This window comes from Colias eurytheme, chromosome 28 (genome assembly GCF_061535395.1).
Source record: "Colias eurytheme isolate Ceu_HAF_F1 chromosome 28, ilColEury1 Martin Lab GWU primary, whole genome shotgun sequence".
NCBI lineage: Eukaryota > Metazoa > Arthropoda > Insecta > Lepidoptera > Pieridae > Colias > Colias eurytheme.
The window spans coordinates 6201738-6225087 of NC_143007.1; positions in this window are offsets into that span (position 1 = coordinate 6201738).

A 23350-nucleotide genomic window follows, 5' to 3' on the forward strand; every position below is an offset into this window, starting at 1 on the left:
TCAACTAAAAGGTTATCTTAATTTGTAGTTTAAATTAACAATTTTTCACAATCTGATATGATCCTTTCATGTGGCTGCAGTGTTGCGCTAATCTCAGGAACTGCTGGTTCCTATGGCACTTTTTGTTTTTGATAGAACATTTATAGGGGAAGTCTATAAGGCTGTAATACAACATCACGGATGGACCAATGGGAGTAAAGTATAGGGAAAAATGTTACAAGAGAGACCTTTAGAGCGTATAATATGTACGAACTTGCGTGGGTTGTGAATTGTGATGTTGCTTGAAGGAAAAGCTAGCTAGCTTTGAAAACTGTTTTGTAGTCAATTAATTACCTACAATAAAAAAAATACATTGTGCTAATTTTTAATGACCGACTATTGTTATAACATATTTGGTTTAAAACAACTTATCAAAAATGGACACCAACAAGCTAAATACCGCACAATTTTAAATTCCTCAGTTTATTATTAACTAAAACATCTGATAAAAAGTGTGTTCAAATTCTGAACAATGAACAAATCTGAAAACAAATGGCCAATATAATCGAAGTATGATCTTAGTTTACAACTTTATCAAGTGTAAGCGGCGTTGCCGCGCCGCGCCCCCTTTCAACCGAGCGAGAGCGCGCGTGCGAGCGGGATGGCGCGCTGGGAGGGATCGCTCCTTGCGATTGGGCGCCGGGGAACAGGGCTGGCGATTGCACGAAAGGATCAACGGGAGATACTCTTTGTAATTACTTACGGCGACTTTATCCTGTGAGATACGATGTATTTATTGGGTAAATACGACTCCGCTATTCTTTTACTTTGTTCTACATTACGACCAGTATTTATAGTGAAGTGAGCTTTCGTTGTTTCTTCAGCGATATGAGTCTGAGAAAGTATTTTCTTTTATCCATTGAATTTTTATTATCAATAGACAATAAGTGACGTTTTATTCATAAATGTAGTGCTGTAGATATTAGCATGACTGATAATTTTGCAACACGATTACCTGATAAATATAAAACAAAGTAAGAAGATTAGGAACCGGATGACCATGAAGGGTCATCAGAGCAAAAAGATATCACAGATTGTCTCTAAATGAATATTGATTAAATAATCAGTAATGAGTTATATAAAACATCAAACTTGAGATAAGATAATAATATGCATATTATGATGCGAAAGTTTGTGACCTACAGATATAGTCCCTTTATGTGTGGGTAAATTAAACTAAAATGTATATAGTACATATATACGGCACTGTATACCGTCCTCTAATGTGTAAATAATCCGCGAAATGATATTCAGAAAAAACGTCACTAAATGTCACAATGACTTGCTCATATTGATTTTCATATTAAAAAATAAAATTATAAAATAGTGTTTATTACGTAGCTAAGGTATTATAAGATTAAAATGAAAAAGTTCGAATAAAACCGCGTGAAATTTGGTCATCTTGTTCTTCCCGCAAAATATACGCAATATTTGTATTTTTAAATTTATTTCACATAAAAATACAAAAACATAAATCGGCTTTCCGTAAAACATTATTTATAAGTCGATCGGCAACCCTACCGTGAGTGTGGCCATTATGAAAATTGTTTACAAAGTTAATTGTTAACCGCTTTATAAGCGTAAGACTGCAGCGTTTTATATCAACTCCCAAGTTTGTTATTTACATATTTTTGGGGAACTTATTTATGGAGTGATTTGAGTGAGGAGTGAGGACAAGCGCACGTACTCACTCCAAGTCCAAATATGAGAGGAGTACATGACACAGGTCGTGGTCACTTTACACAATCTTTAAGCCCTTTTTTGTTTTACTATGGCTATGTGGGCTATGATTTATTTGTCAATTGGGCTATCAAGTCCGTGTACGTACCATCTTTGCGAGATGTAATTTATTTGAACTTTTTTTAATTATTTTTTTTTTATGTTCATTACAAAAATGAATGAAACATGAATACGAGACATTACAAGTATTCCGCATGAAACGATCTTCCTTAACGACACTAACTATAAACAATTACGCGCAGAACACCACAGCACCAAGTCTTTGAACATAATCTTAAACTACCACGAAACAGCCGTGTATAAATAATTCCAAATCAATTAAAGTAAAATCGGTCAAGACATGAGACACGAGTCGTCGCTCCGGCACAAATCATTCAGTGGTCGGTTAATGGGCCGCGATTCATTCGATATTAATTACAGGTACAAATCAAACGAAGCTAATTGTTATTTGATTCATGTGAAATTCAACGGACCTAACGTGTAATAGAATCGTGTACTCTACCTACTGTATAGGCACGTACCTCGCCCTAAATGCGCTGTATGAATAAACTAAAAGCAATTATGATCGAGCAACCAATATTGTGGGTCATATCCTTTTGAAACTTACCCATAGTAGATACCAAATTATCTTATGTCCGGAACATTTCTCTTAATACAGACTTACAATCATCAAATACTTGAAGGTGTTTTGTGAATTATTAGAGATTTGAGATGTTAGCACCTGTGCAGATATAAAAACGATGTTTTGAAACCATGAAAGTATCCTATGGAAATAGAGTAGGTACTCCATGCTGTATATAGTCCGGGATCCATCGCCCATTTTTGCAAGTGATTACTATCAAGCAAATTTTTCGTGAGTAGCTTTATTTTGATGAGATGCCCAATAATTTCATGTACGAAACTCTCGATTGTGGTAGCTACCAGAGGATACAAGGATAAAATATTTTGATTTGATGGTTCTCAAATATTAATTACTAACTGAATGTTTTTTTTTGTTCAATCTCAAGATAATTATCTAAATTATTCGAAAAAATATTTATCCTACAAAATCTATGGTTTGATCAAAGAGTCCCCCTTTCCAATGTGTATCGATAACGAAGTCATCATAAATGATTACTAACCAGCTGATTTTTTTATTTTCACTTATTTAATACTTATATAATTCAACAGACATATTGTCCTACAAATTGCGTAATAAATATTTGAGAACCGACAAATCAAAAATTTGTATCCTTGTTACATCTGTAAGCTACCACAATCGAGAGTATTGTACATGAAATTATTGGGCATCTCATCAAAATAAAGCTACTCACGAAAAATTAGCTTGATAGTAATCACTTGAAAAAATGGGCGATGGATCCCGGACTAATAGCTATAAATATTTAATATTTATACAATATAGCGACTATCAGTGGTCTTCTATCAGTATATAATCACAGAACCAAGTATACCAACATAACCCCTCACGCACGCGAAGCATTTCTCGCCCAAGCCTGTGGCCACCTGCGCAAATCTCGCGCAGGTAACAACCGACGCACGCGCCGACGCGGCAGATGTTCAACCACGACGTAAGAGGGATGTTTCGGCTCGCTCAGCACTCGAGAGACGGGGTTTTATACGTGAATTTGTGGAAATGCATTCAAATCTGTTTGAGATTGTGGGTGGTTTTTAAAAACAATTCTATAGGTATAGAAGATTGAAAGAGAACTTATAAGACGTAGAGTGAGTGAATATTATATTTTCCACTCTTAATCATTTATACTGCTTTCGAATATGCACTTTTGTAAGTCAGATCGAAATCAAAACGAACTGTTTTACGTCTGTATTATTTTTACCCGACTACGGCAAAGCAAAAGGAGGGTTATGATTTTGACAGGCTATGTATGTATGTATGTATGTATGTTCATCTGTTCCCTCGTAACTTCTAACCTACTTATCAGAATTCGACAAATGACATATCATTAGAAGCGTCTTAATTGTCCGCTCGTTATAGGCTATATGGGGTTTCACAAAATCTAATGTGGCGCCCTCTAGCGGACAAAACATACAGAGTAAAAAAATAAAGTTAAGATAAATATGCCGTGTTTGGTATCATTTGAAAGCTTTTTACTTGCACATTTTGAATATATATATATATATATATACAGGGTGTCCCACTTTCGGTATACTAAGCGCAAAGGGACTTGTAGTTTTGCATACGCTGAGTACGTAAAAAATAATTATAAAATTCCAGACACATTTTTTTTTTTAAATAGAGGAATTCTTAAAATTCCATGTGTACACCCCCAACAAGCAAACCGCCCAACTTTGCCACCCGCATGTGAGCTATCGTTTAAGATTATGTTTTCATAGACAAAATACTCACATTAGCGAAGCGGTATATGCCGGCTGCGCGAAGCTAGAGACGAATACATGGATTTTAAGGAAAAATTTAGCAAAAAATTTTTCGCGTAATTTTGTTATTTAAGTATTTTTTATGTGATCAGTGTATGCAAAACTACAAGTCCCTTCGCGCTTAGTATACCAAAAGCGGGACACCCTGTATATATATATATATATATATAACTAGCATTTGCTTGTGAATTTACCTGTATTCATGGGCTGATTGCATATAATTCACATCTTTTCGTTGATAGCTTCTTTATTAGTTCATCAATTTAACTTTTGTTAATATTATGCGCCACAAATACACTTTAACACCAAAATAGTACAAATAATAAAAAGTAAAAAAACTAAAACCCAACTACGACAAAAAACGACGCTGAAAAAGTATAAAACAAGATTTTCAGAATTCCACTATGTAGAGATAAATTTTCATGTTTGGAAAGGCGTAGTCACACGTTACATATATCTACCGTAGCACTTTGACAACGTGTGACTACGCCTTTCCAAACATGAAAATTTATCTCTACATAGTGGAATTCTGAAAATCTTGTTTTATACTTTTTCAGCGTCGTTTTTTGTCGTAGTTGGGTTTTAGTTTTTTTACTTTTTACTATATCAAATTATAATCTTATTTTCTAGGCATATCCCAACATTTCGGGTGCTAGTCTTCGCTAAAGTTCAAGCTCATCTTTGCTCTTATATGTCGTTCTCCCGCGAATTGAAAGCGAAGTGAAGCGAGAGCGTGTCTCTAGAAATAGTATGTATGGTCACATATCACAGACACGATGTAGGCACACAGGGCTGCGCAGGTGGCCGGCCGAGGGGAGATAGCCGTGCCGTGTGAATGACCACCGCTTTTTAATGTCGCCCATTATTTACATACACTTATAGTGGTATCTACTGCGTTGTATGGAAATGCTGCCCACATATACGGCATGAGTATTTCCATAAAGGTGACTATTCACTTGTGCCTTATTCCGCTCAGCGCTTGGGGATTGCGATACCTTCGTAGCGCGACTGCTACTTTTCACAGGTAAGTTTGTATGAAATTCTTTCAGATTTGAAACTTAAAGATAAAATTGTTATAAGCTAGGTACTGGATTTAATACAATCGTATTTCGTGATATTTGAAAATTCAAACTTTTAAGCTTACCTATATCTATTTTCCCAATAGTAGATACACGCGAATAAAGTTTGCAGGCAGAAAAGAACTGATGTACCCACATATTTAGTAGCTTTTTTCCTTCTATCGTTTATTATACGTTATCTCAACCTTATTGTTGAACAATAAATTTCAATAAAAAACATGCTGGCCCTCGAATTTCCAATACCCGTCTAATTATATAGCTTGATCTTTTATGCTGTCAATATCATTTCCAATATTGAATATGGCTCCAGACTCATATGTGCTTCTTATTCTATCGCGGAGATCTTCAACTTTTTCCTCCCAGTCCCGTACTACACAAAAGCGCACACACAAAGGGTACCGTCGCGTGCTCCCGCGCACCCGCTCCCCGCGCCCGCCCCGCGCCGCCCCACCCTTTGTGCTCTCCCCTCGTAGCCTTTCCGCGAGGGTCGTTCAACTCGCGACGGGATAGCATGCAAAACGGTCAAGTGCTGAGGGTCCTGTATGGGGGCTACCTACAGGGCAGAATTTTCCGCAACAATCTTGTCGTGTGTGTGGTGGTGAAGAATAGCAGCTTGAGATTGAAAATGGCTCTTGAAAAGATAACGCGCACAATGGATGTCATGGTGGAAGATCCTGTTAATAAATAGAGATTTATCCAACTTTTATAGACAATACATTTTCCCAAGCTTTCTTGTTCATTTTGTTGAAAATAAATTGACAACGTGTAACAAAATTAAGATGAACGAAATTAAAATGACGCTTGAATTGATGTTTATAAACATCAAGACAGTTATTATTAATACCAGTATGTACATTTAACGTTAATTTCGATGGTACCAAATATCAGTGTATAGAATCAGTAACATTATACGGCTTCAAATCCATCAAAGAGTGGTTCTCCCCTCTTCTTCCACATTCGAGCCAAAAGGGTTATCGTGTGGACTCAATATAATATAATTTTACACTCCAGTGACTGTCAAGTGATTTGAACCCTAACACATACAGCACTAGATGTAATTTAGCATGTCAATGCGTCGCAATCAACTTGTCCATATTGTTAAAGCTAGATGGTTATATAATTGATTTGATGTTTTTGTGAACTCACTTTGGGGAGACTTTTTATTAAGTTGTTGAAAACAAATTGTTAAAAGTAAGGATATCCACCGAAATTTTTTTTTTTTTAATTTATGAATGCTTCTTTTAAAGCTTGATTGCGGGAAAACAAAATAGGAGTTAAAAGTAGGAGTTAAATAGCAGTACAACGAGTTGCTTAAGCACGTCAGGATGCCTACAATTTTCAAACTCCCACATTCATAATCAAAAGAGCGACAACATAATCACCCACTTGGGATTCAAGATTGCCTTTAACTTTACACTGGGGAGTAAGCTTTCTGAAATTAAAAAATAATCCGACATATCAACGTATGAAGTAAAATGGTATATATAAGTTATTAGCACACCCATCTTACTTTGACGTCAAATCGTGTGTGCGTTCGTGTGCCGTTTTAGAAGATCGAATGTTTTATTGGAAATCTATTCACACCTTTTTACTTATAAAACATAATATCGTTGGTTCCAACCACGTGTAGCTTGTTGCGAACATCAACAGTTCGAGTAAACATTGCGGAAGGTTATGGGCGGTGCGTGTCCACTGCTACACTAAAAGTGAAACCTGAATGTAGTACAGATGCAATTCGCATCCGTTTCACTGATCCATTTTATTTTACAAGCATGTAGCTATTTTACCGAGAATATGCTTTAAATCCTATATATCCTACATGTTATTTCCTACTATAAGTCCTTAAAATATCTTACAATATTGCATTATTTTAGAAGACTACTAGCGGTCCGCCCCGGCTTCGCCCGTCGTACCTACATGTTTAAACTATCCTATCTCTCAAGTTGGATCGAACTGCACATGGTGTGCGAATTTTATTATAATCGGTTAAGTGGTTTAGGAGTCCATTGAGAACAAACATTGTGACACGAGATTTATATATATATTAAGATTTAATATGTATATGCTATAAACGATATTAGTTATTAATAATTAAAGTGGTCGCAATCCGAGAAGGTTTTCGTGTTAAATTATGCGCTTCAAGTAACTCGATACTCGGTGACGATATACGCTCGGGCGGCATACGAATCGCCCGATTATCTCGCCGCCGTACATCACCGATGGATACCACACTACTAATGCAACTCGATTGATTTTCGATTATCAGACCTATCGACAATTTAGAGAATATCACTGACAAAACGTAAAATAGCAACATGACGGAACTTGTTGCACTCTTAACTGCTGGCGTCAAAACAGACAATCTCAATATATAGCATTCAATAAACTAAACTCGTGCTCTATAAACTGCAGTGGTGCAGATTTAGCAATGATGACCTGACTAAACTGAAATTGGAATGTTTCCTTGCTAAAAAAGCTTAGCTTATTTAATGGATTCATTTTCCACTCTTCGATATTACCAATAATACCAATTTTAGTTCAATTTGTGTTTATGGGGATCTATATTCTTTTTAATGCTGCCAGATTCATGTTACTATCGACATAATATGTATACACTGGTATAGCTGAGAACATGTAGTAGCGGCGTGGGTTATGCAAATGTTCGGAACAGGTGCGCGTCCGCGACTTTTGGCCGACCCGCGGCTCCGGCGGTCACGTGGCCATGGGACCATCATCTAGATTTCATTCTAATTTGTTTTCTAACCCAACTAGTTGCGTCATTTAGGGCTTGTTGTTTCGTGTTCATATTCTGTACCGATTTCCGGGATATTTTATTAAGTAGATCGCGACACCCAGGAACTATTGACTTGACTTAACGACTGAAGTCTGACCACAAGGAAGCGCATTAACTAAATTCAAAATTTTTCACAAATATTGACTAAAACTTTCGCATCAGCATTTATGGCAGTAGTTACATCGAACTTCAAAGTTAGAATCGAAGAATTACAAGTATGCACCTCTTGAAGTCATAGGTCATACGACGTTGTAATGATATTCATTTTCAATATTTTATATTCCTACTTAGTAATTCTAATCTATGAAAAAATTCTTGTAAAATTTCTTCGAGCGCAAAGTCATTTGTTGGGCGCAGTCCGATTAGCTATCAGTTTAAACTAATATTGATTCACTTTAATCGAGCACGTGCTGATAAACCTTATTTGTCGAGTTAACATGATCTATCCAGTTCAAAAAAATATTATATTTGATGCAATGTTGTGTCATACTTTAAATTATTGTGAACAAAAAACATTTCTGCTGATTCCCGATAACTATGTACATTCTCTGCTTCTCTTCTGTATACCGGTGCTTTAATATAGCAAATGGTAAAGGCAAACCATTTAACTCCAGCTAGCCGGCGTATTGTAGACAATTAGTAACATGTAAGTCATGTAACACTACACACACCAAACATATTTTTGGATCACCTCGCGATTCTAATCCAGTCAAGGTACCTTTATATTTGGCAATCGACTAACTTAACCATGACTCCTAATAACCAAACTATTTCCATAAATGTTGAACTCGACTTATGCAGGCAAAAAACACCACTTTCACCAACCCTCCTGCAAATGTTCCTATTTAAATTTTCCAATATCTCCTGGTATCGCTCTCACACAAGTTAGCAAACAAAAGGACACACATTTAGGCGCGGTCTTGTGCGCTGGCGCGGCGGTGCGCCGGCGGGTGCTTGACCGCGCTATTTCCGACGCGGGAACCGAACCGACACTTTTAATAAGTCTTTTATCGATGCGGGGGAACGACACTACACCTCCAGTGTAAGTGTATCCGTTAAGTAGGTAGGTATTTAGGTACGTGATATTTTATGACTAGGAGTAGGTACATAATATTAGGATAGGAATCCATTTGCACAGCTATTCTATTATTCATGTTCAATTGTAATATTAAACGCTCTTAAGTTGTAGCAATTTCATTTTAAAATAGGTAAAAAAAAACATTGTTTACATTCATTGCAAACATTGACGCAAGGGGCTACGACAGGAGGAATCTGACATATTCCATCAAAGCAGCCAATAGATATAGCGTTTCGTTACACGGATTTTTTTAGCTGAGTATAGAAACAAATTGTTTTATTTGATAAATGACAGGATTTAAAATCGCTATTAATCATATTCTTCCATATAAATAAGAATAAAAACAGTTTCTAAAGTGGTTTATAGAAGGCAATTTTTTTCGCTTTTTTGGTTTTATTTTCATTCTATCGATAAAAACGTTTCGTTCCAGCTTTTTTTTTAATGTTGGCCATTGTACTTGGTTTGTTGACAGCACTACAGCAGGGATGATATCAAAATAAGGCTTTTTAATTCGATTTCATGATTCCGGTTTCGTTTGTAAAACAACGAAGTTACAAAATTCATAATATCTTATATATAAAATTCTCGTGTCACAATGTTAGTCTGCATACTCCTCCGAAACGGGTGGACCGATTCTCATGAAATTTTCTGTGCATATCGGGTAAGTCTGAGAATCGGCCAACATCTATTTTTCATATGTACCACGGGCGAAGCCGGGGCGGACCGCTAGTAATTTTATATTTTTACACGTTTTCTTTTTATGACTATACGTTACCGCGTCTTGGTGGGCCCACAAAAAATAGTCTCCTTTGGCACAGATTAGTTCTTTCAGTCAAGAAATGTTGTGAACTGTTAATAAGTTTGTTTTGAAAACAATAACATCAGTTTTCACTTTCAGTATCAACGCAAACCGTTTAACTTATCAAACGTATGTAGGTATGTGTTTCAATTTCATATTAATACAAACACACCAGCTGCTTACACTGTACACTGGAACCTATCATTTGAAATTCTATAACTCGATAAAGTGTAGAACACACTTAGTCAATAATGAATGCTAATTGTATACGATGGCAGAACTTTAACAGGGACAAAAAATACACAATTTATTGTATTTATTGTAGGAGTAAAATTTTGAATAGATTATTGAGACTTCTGAGTTCAACTTCTTATAGGTATAATTTAGTTCCATAAAAACGAAATAATTCGAGATGATCCGTTTCTGTGTGTGTGTATTATACATTAGTTGTTTGTGCATTTTTGAAACCTTTATTAAAATTCTAGTGTAGGTACTTATTCGCACATACACAGATAGGTTACATATTTTAACAGAACATTTGAACATCGAAATTGATGTTAAAGTTGGAAACAACACGCGCAAATTGCCCTTTTAGCAGAATTTTAATCATATGCATAAAATCAAACTTGCTTACAAATCCTTCCTTACTTAACTCCACAAACCTTAATTCCCGAATATCACTTACCTTTCTTGTCCTAAATTAATGGATAAAAAATTGCTTCCGGCCGCGTCTCACACCGCACAGTGTGGGCGGACCGCGCGCCTCTTTTTACGAACTTTTCGCTAAACACTCCAAGAACTTACGGTGTAAATGGTACTTACCTGCAACAGAAAATTATTGTGTTAGTTCAATTTAGCACAATAATAAATGCGATACTTATAATGTATTGTGATGGAACTAGGCTAAACTATTTCTAACTAGAACAAACTGTAAAGCCAAACTAAAAGCTAGGAGGATTTTTATAGGAAGGTATTGCACATTATAATGTTAACATTTAGTATCTCTGATTTATCCAGATGTATGTTCATTGTTCATATTTACTACCGCAACGAAGGAAATTATTACATATTCTCTTTTTGTTATAATTTAATTTCTCTCTGCTTATATTTTAATAATTCAATCATAAGTTGATTTAATCTACTTGGCCTATATTTCATAATTTCATATCGCATACGATAACCCCTATAAAATCGAATTAAATAAGTGATATTCTCACAAAAATATTAATTTAAAATCCATTTAAAAGGCACCACCGCATATCGAATCTCTTGCAAATTCGCACGAAGCATTCCTCGTTACCTGTAAACGCCATATGCTTTTAAATCTTCGACTCCATTGTCCGTGAGCGAAGCGAAACGTACAAAAAGCGAAACATCTGTCGCTGCCACCCCGGCCACCCCCGCGAGCGAGACCACGCATACGAGTTGAGCGTGGGTGCGAGCGAGACAGCGCACATTGTTACCGACCTACCCTCCAACAAAAAAAAAAATAAGATGCGCGCACGCATTTATCGGGTTCCGTTTCCGAATTCAAATGACGTATTAAAATCTTTGCTTTTTTTGTAGAGAAAGCGGCGAGAACAAAATGTTGGCTGAATAGTAGTTATTTTTGTAACCCGTATTTTAGCTGTACCTGTATATTTTAAATTACAACTAAGAACATGATCAGGCATATTTTATAAAATGCTGTATTGTTTATCTAACTTCAGTCTGAGAGATTAGACGCAGATTGAAAAATTGCATAGTAATTTATTAGAAACAAATTTTTACTTATGAAACCTAGTTTTGAGACAATTTTTGATTATTTTTTTTAAATCTGCCTAGTCAGTCTAATTTTGATATATTTGTTTAAAAATATAGTAGGTAATATTTCGAGTGGTCCATTGAATGTTGCTACAATACTTGCCTTCAATTTACAAGTAAATATATTTTGTACCGTAATCCTTTTACAACTTACAATAAATAAAGAATCAATAGCTATTAACGATGCATAAACGTTTAGTCAATTCGCACGCGGCACCGTCTGAAACGGTCATAAAACATCTGTTTCCAAATGACATACAATTTAGCGAAGGCGCGAAAAACAAACAGGCCGTAGACAATTGTTTTTTTTTTTTTTTTTAATTTGGCACCAGATCTGAACAGCCAGTTACCGGCAATATTGTTTCTAAATTTCGAAAAATCGGCAACGCTTTCCCACGAGCGTCCAGGAAGCCAACCCTAAGCCACCTTCGGGAAAAAAAAAACCACCCGCATGATTTTTGAACATCTGTCTTGCGCTCCGTCCCTTTCGCACTAGCGGTGCGGTGCATGGTGGCATCTCGCTCGCATCGTCAGGTACTACTTGCCGCTGCACAAGTGTGCGTGAGTTGTTCATGCACTAGCCGCTCTGAATAATTGCCTATGTGCATACTGATGGACGGTTTCAATTATTGTTTTATATTCAAATGTGTCCAGTTTTTTTTCCGCTTTTTTCATCTGTTTACTTCGAGTTGTGCGAATTCCTAAATTGGCGACAATCAAATAAATGTGGTGAAGGAATTTAAATAGCACCGTATTCAGATATATTTTATGACCAACTATAAAATGAATATCTGTCGATACGTTTATTTTATAAGAGAGGTCTTTTGTAACTCTTTAATGAATTAATTTCTTTGAACTTTTTAAGTTGTAAGTACATATATTATATTTGTGACTACCGTATACTTATCTTAAAAATAATGAATAAATTGTGATTCATACAACTTGAAGTTGTTTTGACTAATAACATCAAAACAGATTACAGAATTCACACATAGCAAAATAAGGAATGAAAGGACACAACGCCATCTCGTATCATTCCATAAAAACTAAGAATTCTAGTAGAAATATTTTTCAGCAAAAAATGGGAATAAAAAAGCAAAAATACCTACAAAACACCGTAAAATAAACCTACGGCTGCAAGTTAGTCGCAATACCAAACAACTCTGTTATTTAAACATTAAAGCGTTGTCACATTCAATAGCTCCCTTACAACAAAATAAAATCCAGCGACACGTGCATACATGGAAAATTGTTCCTTATTCCGTTACAATAAGGTCCACGTTCAAAGCTCGCAGTGCGTTATGTCCGAAGGGGCGCCCGCGCACCCTCGCTCGCTTCGCTCTGTCTCTCTTACTCATTACGAGGGGTTGAGAACCTGTTATTTAAAGGCATCATCACACAAACCGCGGGCTAGCGCCTAGCGGTCTTCATATTGAGTTTTAAACATGTCTTCTTTATCTTATTTAAATTGAAAATCGTTTTTTTATTATGATCGGATCAATGATTTAAGTGGTTGCTCAGTAAATGAAATTCGACCATTAACGAATGAGCATATTATTTTTTTATAGATTATCCTTAAAATGAATTAGCATTTTGCATTGTCTGCACTTATAGAGGAGTAGCAGTCAGTCAGGGTAGAATTTTGTAATGCCATTTGGAGGGAAAGAAGTCTTAATACATAATATGTCTTAGTACACAGAGAAAGAAAAACTTTGCTCAAAGGATGTTCCTTTATTTTTGATTAAAATAAAAACTGCATTCAAATACAGAAAAAAAAAGATTCTGTAAAAAGTTCGTTTATCTACAGATTCTTAAAAATACCCTTTGCAAGAAAGAATGGAAATAAATTATGTATGAGTAATAAGAGGAACACTTCAGAGTGTTAATTAAATGTATCGAACTGAATATAACGTGAATCGGCCATGTTGGAATATGTGTACATTTATATTGGCAACACTGTATCGTAGTCGATTAGGCAAGATGGCAGATGCCGGTTAGCATTGTTAATTATAGTAAAACTGTAAACTGTTCTTTTCTCAAATAAAGCGAAGTGAAGCTAAAACATGGTGTTTGAATTAATTATTTAACATGGTAGCAGAGCGTGGTTAAAAAGTTTCGAAAAGTACTATAACGAGAACTACAAAAAGTTAGAAGAATTAAAACGAACGAGAACAAAGGAAAAAATGGCGACCAAAAGTAATGATATTAATATTCCAATTTTCGACGGTACGGAATACAGTAATTGGAAAATAAGAATAGTGAAATTTCTACAGTTCAAAAAGTGCAAAGATGTTGTAATGCGACCGAAAAAAGCAACCGACAATGATGAGTGGGACGACAAAGATGTCCAAGCAACAAACTACATTTATAGTGCAATAACCAACAAGCAATTGGAATATATAAGTGAAATCGATTCAGCCTACGAAATTATAAAGAAATTCGACGAGATGTATCTAAAGCAATCAACAGCGTTACAAATAGTTTGTCGACATAACCTCGAAAATATTAAGTTGAAAAATTATTCTGAAGTGTCACTTTTTTTCGACGATTTTGAAAAGTCTGTAAATGAGTTGAAACAGGCAGGTGCAACGGTATCAGAAATAGAAAAACTTAATTATATGCTAAAAGCATTACCAGCAAGTTACAGCTATATAGGTGATTTAATTGATGTCTTGCCAGAGCGTGAAAGAACAGTTGATTATTTAAAGAGTAAAATAAAAGTGAAAAATACGGAAAATGTGAGCGAAACTTCTAATGATACATCAAATGCTTTTAAAGCTGACGCCAAACCATCATATAATTGTTATAGCTGTGGGAAACCTGGCCACCTAAGAAAAGACTGTAAATCTGGATATGTAAACCGTGGTCGAGGACGTGGTTTTTCTAATTTTCGTGCAAATGGTTCATATAATAACAGAGTACATGGTTCATACAATAACAGAGGACGTGGTTCATATAATAACAGAGGACGAGGCCCAGGACATTATCACCGTAATGCTCAAGACAGTCAAGGTAACAATTTTTATACTACTATTGTTAATAATACAACAACGGAGAATGATAAGCCACAGAAAGGTCAAATAAATTGGTTACTAGACAGTGGATGCACAGACCATATTATTAATGCTGATGAGTACTTCAATTCGTGTGAGATATTAAATAAGCCTGTTAAAGTTAAAATTGGTGACGGAACAATATTAGAAGCTACAAAAATTGGTAATATTCAAACTTATTTCCTAGTCTATGGACAAAAAATTGAAGTGACTATTAAAAATGTTTTTTATGTAAAAGAAATGAAGGCAAATTTATTAAGTTATTCTAAAATTACTGATAAAAACTCAATTAGTTCAAAGGGGAAATTGTCAAAAATTTACAACAATTATGGAAAGGTCATAGCAATTGCATTTAAGGAAGAAAGACTGTATAAGATGAAAAGTTACATGTATGAAGAAATATCAGAAGCGAATATGAGTAGAAAGGATATGACTGTAAAAGAAAAACTACATCGTACTATGGGCCATATTAATTTTAAAAGTTTGGAATTAATGTGTAAAAATGAATCGTTAGATGGATTACCTAAAGAGATTGAAAGTGAATATTTAAAATGTGCAATATGTATTGAAAATAAAATGCATAACTTACCATTTCATAATAATAGACGAAAAGCAGAGGAGATATTAGATATTGTTCATACTGATTTAAATGGGCCACATCAGACTACAGGATATAACGGAGAAAAATATTTTTTGAGCTTTATAGATGATTACAGCAAATTAGTTAAAGTTTATTGTATCAGATCAAAGTATGAGGTTTTTGACTACTTGGTGCAATATGTTAATGAGGTACAGAACTTGACAGGAAAAATGATAAAGGAACTGCGATGTGACAATGGGAAGGAATACATGAATGCAAGAGTTTTTCAGTTCGCAAAAGAGAAAGGAATTATAATAAAACCCTGTCCAGCTTATGTTCATCAACTAAATGGAACGGCAGAGAGATACAATCGTACATTAATGGATATGGGTAGATGTCTTTTATCCGAAGCAAAGGTAGAAAGAAGATGGTGGCCAGAAATAATTAAAACAGCTGCTTATCTTAAGAACAGAACTTTGACTAATACTATTGAAAGGAAAACACCATATGAAATATTTTTCAACAAGAAGCCATCTGTCAAAAATTTGAGAATGTATGGAAGTAAAGTGTTTGTTAGAATACCTGAAGAACGGAGAAGGTCTAAATGGGATAAGAAAGCAGAAGTTGGAATTTTACTTGGTTATACTGATACTGGATACAGAGTGCTAATTAACAACAGAGTTATTATTGCTAGAAATTGTGATATAATTGAGGAAGAAGTTAAATTGTGTGGTTTTGAAGGAAATGATGAAAATAATACTGAATATGAAATAAAAGAAAAGGAAATGGAAGATAAAAAGACACAAGAGGAAAGAGATACAATTAAACACTCGGAAAATGAAGAAAAGTATAAAAGATCAAGAAGAGAAGTCAAACCCCCACTTCGTTTTGATGAAGAATTTGGTTATTATTGCATATACAGTAATTACTGCGATGCTTTGACTCCGGTTGATTTTCAGGAGGCGACTACATGTGATGAGGCAATGAAATGGAAAGAAGCAATGGATAAAGAGATGGACAGTTTAATGAAAAATAACACATGGACTCTAGTTGACAAACCTCCTAAGGACAAAAAGGTAATTGATGTGAAATGGGTGTACAAAAAGAAAAGTGAAAATGAATACAAAGCTAGGTTAGTAGTAAAAGGTTTTCAACAAACAAATTGTATTGATGATACTTATTCTCCTGTTGCTAAAATGCCAACACTTAAATTATTATTATCTTATTGTTGTCAAAATTCTTTAGTCATTCATCAAATGGATGTTGAAACAGCATTTCTAAATGGTAGAGTGTTATCTGAAGTTTATGTAAAACAACCAATTGGTTATGAAAATAGAAGTGATAAAGTTTATAAACTAAATAAATCATTGTATGGTTTAAAAGAAAGTCCCCGTGCTTGGTATGAATGTTTTAATGATTTCTTAACTAATTTAGATTTTTACAGAAGTAAATATGACTATTGTTTGTATGTTAGAAGGGAGAAGAACTTAACTGTTTATATTCTTTTATTTGTTGATGATTTATTAATATGCTGTGAAAATGAAAAAGTCATTGCTGATGTAAAAATTAAATTGTCTGAAAAGTTTAAAATGAAAGATATTGGTATAGTTAAAAACTACATTGGTATTGAGATTGAATATATGTATAATCAAAGTAATATCCTAACGTTAAGTCAGAAATCTTATATTGAGTCTTTAGCTAAACGTTATAATATTGAGAATGCAAAATTGTTTAAAACCCCTATGGAATTAAATTTGAAATTGGAACGATCTGATGTTAATGAGGATGTAAAATATAGAAATTTGATTGGTGCTCTTTTGTATATTAGTTCAGGTACTCGACCTGATATATCTTACAGTGTAAATTACTTAAGCAGATTTCAAAATTGTTATAATGAAACACATTTTAAGTATGCTTTGAGAGTTTTAAAGTATTTATATTTGACAAGAGATCTTAAATTAACTTATTGTAATAATAATAATGCTGATATTCTAGATTGCTTTGTTGATGCCGATTGGGCTGGAGATATTGTGGATAGGAAATCTACTACAGGATTTGTCATAAGATTGTTTGGAAATGTTATTTATTGGAAATCTAAAAAACAAAGTTGTGTAACAAAGTCTTCAACATTTGCTGAATATGTAGCTTTATCAGAAGCAGTAACAGAATTAAATTTTCTTATTTGTTTAATGAATGATGTATTTACTAAAGTTTGTAAACCAGTTAAAATCTATGAAGATAATTCAGGAGCTGTAATTATTTCTAAATATGGAAACTTTACTAAGAATTCTAAGCACATTGAAGTTCACTATCATTTTGTAAATGAAAATGTTAAGCAAGGAAGTAATGAAGTAGTCAAAATAGAATCAGAAAATAATATTGCAGATATATTTACAAAAGCTTTGGGAAATGTTAAGTTCACTAAATTTAGAGAAATGTTAAATTTAAAGGAGTAAATGTTACTAAATGAAAATTACTGTAGTTCTTAAGTTTTGTCTTATTGTTATTATTTTGTGTGTATTATTGTTTTACAATATAAATGTAAGGAGGCGTGTTGGAATATGTGTACATTTATATTGGCAACACTGTATCGTAGTCGATTAGGCAAGATGGCAGATGCCGGTTAGCATTGTTAATTATAGTAAAACTGTAAACTGTTCTTTTCTCAAATAAAGCGAAGTGAAGCTAAAACATGGTGTTTGAATTAATTATTTAACAGGCCAGAACAATTAAACATACAAAAACACTCATGATGATCAAATCAATTGACTAAATGCCTTGATACAAACAAGAATTGGCCACGTTTCGTCCGCCGCTCGTGTGAAGCTGTCTCAACGGAAACACGTTCGGTTTAAAATTAAAAACATATTGAGGTTATAATTAGAAATTAAATTGTATAGGAATAGTGTATTTTGATGTATTATTATGGAATGGAAATTATTAATTTAAATATGGGTCAGCAAATGAAGCCAACCAAATCAATGTAGACAAGGAAAGGGTGTTTGATTTATAAGCTAACACCTTATTATTATTTTTTGTGATAGGAGAATAATAGACTTTTGCTGTATATTATGACAATTATTCATAAATCTTAATATATATAAATCTCGTGTCACAATGTTTGTTCTCAATGGACTCATAAAATTCGCACACCATGTGCAGTTCGATCCAACTTGAGAGATAGGATAGTTTTTATGAAAAAAAAACGTAAACATGTAGGTACCACGGGCGAAGCCGGGACAAAAAGCTAGTAAGAGATAAAAAGAGGACGTATGTCTGGTACAAGAGGTTTGGACGATATTAAAATAAATTGCCTATAATCGACACAAAATTGACCCACTCGGAATCAATAAATAATATTACAGGTCAAATAGATAGTGCCTTTCAAACAGATCTAGAATGTATACCTATGTATTTGAAAACAAAAGAAATATATAGCTTTTGTAATGCGAAGTGAAAAAAAAACCTTGTAATGTTATTGGAAAGGCAGGCGGCTGTAGTACGCTTGCCTGTATATTGTCAGTTTTATTTACCCCATATAAGGAGTGAGCTTTTTGCAAAAATCCGAACACAACATATGGGAGAAATTCGTTATCACAACATTATAACACCAATTCTTAAGCAGGCTCTGCAGCAGAGATGGTGATGACGAAAAGCCTCTAAACAAACAGGATAGTCTAATTTTAATAAGGGCAGATTTTGCCACTTGCTGTTAATAGACGCGGATTCAAATCCCGATTTTACTCTGCTGAAAGTAAAATCGTTGGAATAATTTTCTAACAATTAAACTTTAGAAGAATTTAGAATACACCTAACATCCCACTAAAACCACAATCGAGCAGCACCTCGTCAACCAAAAGAAGCGATAAGATAAAGGTCCAGTCGCAAGACGAGAACCGCCGCGAATCTGTGTCAACGTCTCAATAAACGTAAATAAAAACAAATTCATGAAATTCAAACCTGTACCGATGAATGGGCCAGCCGCTCGTGGTCAAAGACCCGGCCAGCTGTTCGGAGCGCCCGCCTCCGCCGCATCTCTCATCTCGCAACCAACTTTCGCTAACATGCGACTATTTGGCCATTCCAATTATTATTTTTTTTGAGGACCGAGGATATGACCTTGTAACCATTTCGTTTTCACTTTACTATAATAAATATTTTATTACACATTATGTAAATACACTAATGTTTTTATGATAAGCATCTGCAATAAGCTATCTGGCATCACTATACATGTGAAAAGACTCGTATTTTACACTCGACAGAAGGGTTTATTTGAAAGGCATTACTTCTAATAAGAGACTTCAATAATTTATAGTTAATACATCCCGAGACGTATATGAATAACATCACATAACTAAATCCTCTTTTTACGAAACTCCTGTAGGAAACTTTGAAATAGTACTGGTCGTTGAGCCTGTAACGTCTACTCCGTAAAAGCCATCATTCAATCGCCACTTCATCTAGTCGGCAGTCGATCTATGGTCTATCCTAATTCCTAGGTTCCTTCCCCCAACACATGCCGTTAACCTGTCCACAGCAGGGCAGACCTCTCCCGCTTATGCAACAAGTATCGCATGGCGCAGTCCCGCGGCGCCGATTGGCCGCGCGGCGACAGGTGCCACGCGCCTCGCGACGTACGTGTGAATATGTATATCGGTTTGTGCCTCTCGCCTGTTAACGTTCGACTTTTACGATTCACAAAAACCACGCACAGCGGTTAGTTAATCGCTAGAATTTTTAAAGGCCTCTTCAGTGTTCTATCTAGCATACAGAAGTCGAATTTTGTCGCCCTGACTTAAAGACTAAGCATTTATATAGCTATAATTGTTGATAAAGATTTGCGATATTTTATTTTTTATTCTTATAAGACTAGAGAATTTTTTATAGCGTTGGATTTCATTTCGTATAAGGCAAGACTGGATTACTTCGACTTGACCAAGGAAGATAAACTCAAAATTCTGCTTTTATTTTATATCGTACTTGGAATTAAACGGACATGTATTTACCCAGAAAAAGTTTAATTCTTAAAATCTACAGAAGTAAAATACATAGCTTGATTCACCACAAAAAGTAGGTAGTAGGAATATGATAGTGTATGCAACAGTCTTGCAAATCAGCATAATAATTCTCCAGGTATATAATGAAACATGGTAAAATTTTACTCACAAGTTCCAATTGGCCGTTGGACAGGAAGCAAAACACAAATACAACACAATCAGCAATACCTAACAAGGCGATGTGTTGCAACACAGTGCTGGGAGATTGGGCACGTTTTCAGACATCGATATTTTAATATTTAACGATTTGATTGAAACCTTCGTAACATTATTTTTATTCACAGTCCACAACATTAACGACTCTAGCCTTTTTTATATATTTTTTTAATCTTTTGTTATGTAGAAAAGAAAAATTATGAAAAGAATCATGTTTTTTCGTTAAGGGAAAGCAAGAAAATATGACACACAATATACATCAAATATATACAAACCACGCACAAACACAGAAATCGCAGACAAAATAACAACAACAAATACACACACAACAAACTATCTACTTAACTAATTTACAATTTACAGTAACTACTTCTAATTTGAAAACCACACGACACGGACACACACATCTTAGAAAACTATAAAACAACTAGAAAACCGAAATCAATCAGCGTATATTTACGAGAAAAAAGATAGTACTAAGCGAAAGCTTTACGCGAAAAGATCTACAAATTTTTACAATAGGTACTTACTACGAGATAATATTACGATACGTAGATAATAATTATAACAAAAAAAAATGCTCAAAATCAGGTAAAGATATGATAACGATAATTAAATTGAACAAAAATATCATCAAATTAGGTAAACCACGAGGTGAGTGTACAACTACAGCTACAAGCGTACCAATTACTACACACATTGAACCACAAACAGACCACAACACGGGGGCTCACCCATTGCGGCGGCACGTCGGCGTGCTGCTGGTGGTGCGTGTGGTGCCGCCGGTCGGGCTGCTGGCCCAGCGCCGCCGCGCACGACGTCGCCGCCACGCCGTACTGCCGCAACACCGACACAACAACACGTCTTGTACTCACATACCGACACACGTTTACATATATTATCTGCCATCTGCTTGGCTATACACCACAGATTTACTAAGATGCCTTTACAGGAAAATTTGGGAGCTTTTTTATTTACAGAAATGTGTATATTGTTTTAGCAGTGTAATTTCTTTACCATCTTTAATACTTCAAAATATTGATAGATATTCTCTTGTAACTATTAATGACGGTAGATTTATAAATGCACTATTTTTATGACTACTGTGCAAAACATCTGAATCTAAATTTTTATATTATATCTGTGCTTGTAAATAATTTGATAGCTTGGATTTGGTTGGAAAAATACTCTTCTACAGATCTAGTTTCAAAGCAATCTAAAGGATCTTCATTTCCTCGTCTTCGTCTCTTGATCCATTAAACTTAATCTCTATAAAAGTAAAATGTAGCAAATCAGAAGCCAAATAGATTCGGGGTCCGTTAAAGCGTATACAGTATCACTTAAATGTCCTGCAAACACACTAAAACTTTTATAGTGCGTGTTACATATTAGGAGAAACAAGACGAAGATAAAGGTCATCGCACACTGCGCCATTTGCCTTGTAGTTTCAATTTTAATACCGTTTCGTTCTGTTCGATATACATACTTATATTCTCTATATCTTCACTGAATTGTTATTTGTTTTAAAATGACTTGTTTATACGAATAATTCCTAAACAAGAAATAAAAAATAAACATAAATCCATTTTGCATTAAGTTTGTAAATAATTCGTAAAAATTTTGTAAACATATACACTGCTAATAACTACATAAACTGATTTCTCTAGAAATACAAATATCTTGTTAAAAATCATTTCACACATAAGTTATTAAAGGGACATTTCTGCAGATACCAAATACTAATTAAACATTTTTTTGCTACAACTATTTTAACTAAATTCGCTACCACGTATTGTACATCCACCACGACGGGACGAACAGACACACATGAGAGCGAGTGCGCCGCCGATAAACCCTCGCCAAGTGGCGGGAGGGGCTGATCTCCTCAGTCCTTTCGTGTGGACCTCTAAAAGTATACACCCCACTACACTATGTATGGGATATCCACTATTTGTCTTAATTGATTCGACGTTTTAAAAGCGATACGATTAACCGTCACTATTGCCGATATGAAGTTGTGGAAACAATTGTCAAGATTAAGAGAAAAACTGTAAAAGTACCACAGCCTTTTTTTCTCGCAGTGTGTTGTACTATTACGTTGTACGTGTCTAATTTAAATTTAGTTTTTAAGGTAAATCTTTGTGAAAGGCTTTTAGGATTTTTATATTGCTAGGTTTAATTATGATTTTGCAGATTGTCTTCGACTATTATTTGTCTGTTATCATGAGTTTATTATCTTTTAAATGGACATCAAGCAATGAGAATATGGAAGAATGTGTTTGTACGACTACATTACTACACAGTTAACGCACGGCCGCAGCGCGATGCACTCGTGTTATCGGCGCCTGTACACGGTCTGACTCGCTATAAACTCGTCGATACTATTCACTACGGATGTTATCTACATTGAAATAACGTGTGTTGAGCTATATTAATTAATAAAACGTTATATGAACATTTACGTAGTCTACATCGAACCTGCCATTGACGTTATACAAAAGTACATTCATACTAAGAGTGAAGTGTTATTACTAAACGCCCGTGCAGTATATTTACGATAACAAACAGGTTTTCGCTATGAGTTTGCAACACACGCCGCCTAGTATTACATTTATAAGCGGCAGCGGTAGCGGAGGCGGATCAACACCGAATTTGCGTGGATACGGCATGGAGGAAACACAGAATCAAATATTAACATAAGGAAAAGAAAGGAGCGCACGTATGAACAAGATTTTAAAAAAGACCTAGCGGATTTTCGTATTGAAATCATGAATT